Below are 3952 nucleotides of genomic sequence, written 5' to 3' on the forward strand. Positions count from 1 at the left end.
TATTTTATACTTTTATTAATTCTTCATTCAATTTTGTCCATTAACAGATTATACTATGTCTAAATGAAGACTAAGTCTTCATAATTATTCTACTCACTTGTCTATCTTATAGTTTATAGTGGTTTTTAATTGATCATTTTTAATACTCCAGATATATTATCCTATATAATAAAAGGCAAGCCACCATAAGTGTAACAACCAGAACACCAGAGACAAGAACCACCATGGCTCCCCCCTGAGCTGGCCCTGCACCCTAGCAAGTGGTTAGGGGCAATCAGGCAGGCAGGTAGAGTGGTTAGGGGTGATCAGGTAGGCAGTCAGCCCCTTGCAGTGCTGGCCCTGCCCCCCAGCAAAGAAAGAGGGAGGTCCAGGCCACCGGCGGCGGTGACTCTGTGGCATGTGTGTGGTTGGCCAGTGATCGCCCCTCAGAGGGAGGCCCAGGCCAGCCAAGCCATCGTACCCTACACCTGTCTCCTGCAGAGGGAGGCCACCAGTGGCAGGGGAGGGGGCTCCAGCGCTGCACAGATGGCAAGCAGTGGCATCAGTGGGAGTGGGGTCAGCTGCCTGCAGCCAGGGGAAGGAAAGCCCCCATAGGCCCTGATATCAGGCCAGGCCTAGGGACCCCACTCGAGGGGTCTTGTATTGCGAGAGGGTGCATGCTGGGCTGAGGGGCCCCTCCCTGAGTGCATGGATTTTTGTGCACTGGGCCTCTAGTATATAATAAAACAATAAATTATACCATTGCCACATGATGGAATATTAAGTTGTCTTTAAAACAATTTTGAATACCATGCTAATACATGAAAAAATGTTTTATCATTAAGTAAACAAAACAGAATAGTGAGTGATAAATTTTATCCAGGGTTAAATTTACTTGGGGCACTTACTAAAAATATAGACTATTATGCTTACCATTCCAAAGCTACTAAATTAAAAATTCAGGGGAAAAGCCCCTCCTCTGCATCATTAATAAATACTCCTGATTGCTCTGATAGACAATTCACAGTAAAATCAGGTTATATAATAAGACATATGAATGTATAAGAAAAAATTAAAATAATGTATTTATATAACAATGAATCCAATAATAATCTATATCTATAATAGAGAAATATACTAATTAACCGGGACGCTGTAACGAGTCAACCGGACAGGAGGAGGTTGGTGCACAGCGTAGTGGGTGGGGTGGCAGGGGCCTGCGTGCCTGTGCTGGGGAGGGCCTGATCAGCCGCCATGGCTGCTTCAAGGGCCAGAGAGGGAGGCAGGGCCGGGCAGCAGTGGTTGCACCTGCTGTGGGCCCAGGGAGCAAGGCAGGGCCAGACTGGAGATTTGAGGGTGGGCGGTGCCACACGATTTTGAATCACGGGCTGGGCTCCTAGTTTTTAATAAACACTTATTATTTGATCATCATACCGCTCTCTCAATTCAACATAAGATTTGGTAGAATCCCATCAATGGCATAAGGAATTCATCAAATTATTTCTACTTCAATATTAGTAGGAAATTGAAAAGGTCTTTTAAAGTTTTAATTATTTTAAAAACAGAATCGAATTGTGGTTTTGTTGTTGTTTGGAATATTTTAAGAACGACAGTGATTCTGTTAATGTGAAAAAGGTTCAGGCCTTGTGAAAGACAGACTGTATTGCTGGTTGAGGAGGGAATCAGCAAAAACTCTCTTAAAATATTAGTTTGGCTAGATAATTTGTGAAGCCCAGTGAAAAGTAAAAATATGATGCCTTTTGTATAAAAGTTGTGAAGAGTTTTAAGCCAGCAACAGCAGAGCACTGAACCAGGTACAGAGCCCTGAAGCATGGGGTCCTCTGTGACTGCCCAACTTGCACATCCTCGCAGCTGGCTCCACACTTAATATTCTAAGAGCAAGTTACAGTTTAAAAATAATTGTGGTCTCAGCGTTTCATGTACTCACTACCATTTTTGGTAACTATTATGCATAGAGTACTGAACAAAACTGCCAATGGTAAGTCTTTTTAAAAGACATTCATTTTTCAAACACTCTTTCCTCAGGTGACCTAATTATTATACTTCTTTTTCAAAGGTAAGACATTTCTTGCACAGTGATTTAAATTCTTCCCATACTCGTTTGGCGTCTCTGAATAATCTTTAAAAATATTTTAATGCATCTATGTAGTAAAAATCATTGTAAATAATAAATAAATGCATATAAAAGTAATGATAACATATGCTTTAAAATGTTTAACAAGATAAAAGGTGTTTGAACCAGTTGATATTGCCTTTTAAAAATATCTTTAGCTATTCTTGGAAACAAATAATATTTTGATCTCTCAGAAATATTCATCCTAAGAGTTTAAAAGGTTCGGCTCTTTTCATTATAAGATTCATTCCAGTGAAGAAAAAATTCTTTCTTGTTCACTATAATGGTAATGGTGAAGTTTTATAGTTTAAACTGTTATCACTGAGAGAAAATCCTGGTGTCTTTTGAGTAATAGGGAAAATGGATTTTAAATGTTATAGTTAGGTCATTTTGTATTTCTGAATTTTAGGTCTTCAAAAATTTTGTTAATGAAGCTTGACTCACCTAAATAAATGAATAAATAAATAGTCATTCTCTCCTAACCCCATCCCAAACATACTCAGTGTGAGGCTAGTAGTGCCTGGTTTTCATTGTAATGAACGTTAGCATATCTGTGAGTGTTCAAGGAGATTCTCATCTAATGGAAATGTGCAATGGAGCCTTTTAAGTTGTCTCAAGCACATCTCTAAATTCTCTCTTTGTTAAAAGCCATGTTGTCTTGGGGTAGTGTATTAGAACCCATTCTGACTCTTTCTTAAAAAATTTATTTCTTAAAAAGCAATAGGAATATTCTTTGTGGGTTTATAATTGTTTCATTTTTTTTTAGTGGAATGTAGTAATATAAGAAATAAAAAGGCATACATTAAGCAAAAATAAATTGGAAAATAATTCTACAATCATACAATTATATCTACACAGGCAGCAGGAACTAAAATTTAAAAGGCATTATGCTTAAACAGCATTAAAACATCCTTACAGTCGTCCTCTAAAATGAGTACCGTTCCCAATATACTGGCGAGGAAACAGGCTCAGAGAGGACAGTGTGACCTTTGGTAAGGCACACATATTTTTCTTGAACCTGATTCTTCACCCTCCAAATCCCAGAAATGTCCCCACACACCACAGCAGTGCAGGGTTGAGTTGTATGATGCCTTATCCATATGTTTCACTAGTTTCATCACAGCTCCTCATTGATAAATTTTCTGCCCATGGAGGAACTGAACAGTTCACTCTAACTATCTTTGATCTTGTTATTTATTTATGCCTATCAACTAGTCTTACCATTATCCAAAGCCCAAGTTAAGTTATACCTGTACAAATATGCTCTAAATTCAAACCGTATAGAATTCTGTTAACACATGAGAACATGACTTGTATTAAGTGCTAGGCTGGCTGGCAGTTGTATTTGGGGGAAAGTGCTAGGGGCAGAGGAACCTGGGATTTTGACTTAAAAGCTCTGTGATATTTTAAAAGAGATACTATACTTAAGTTTTTTCAACCTTTAATGGAACTAATAGCTAATACCTTGTTTTGTGAAAATTAAATAAAAAATAATATCTAAATGCCCATAGTAATCAGCACATAGTGAGTCATTTGAAATATTATTTCCTTTTTTTTAATTTTTTTCAATTGTACATCAGTAAACTCTATTTTTAATCAACACAATAAATACATTAAAATTACTGGTTATCTCAATAAGCACTTTAACAATTGTTCACCAAATGATATAGCAACAGCACTAGATCCTTGAGTATTTTTCAAATAAAAGGAAAACCTATATATGTACTTTACAATAATATCTTTCTTCTAAAACTTCATGTAAAGCAATGTCAACCTCTGGAAAGATCAGAACAACATACAGGGTGTGGAAAAATAGGTTTACAGTTACTTGCATGGAAA

This window comes from Myotis nattereri (assembly GCF_964212035.1).
Source record: "Myotis nattereri genome assembly, chromosome: 1".
Lineage (NCBI taxonomy): Eukaryota > Metazoa > Chordata > Mammalia > Chiroptera > Vespertilionidae > Myotis > Myotis nattereri.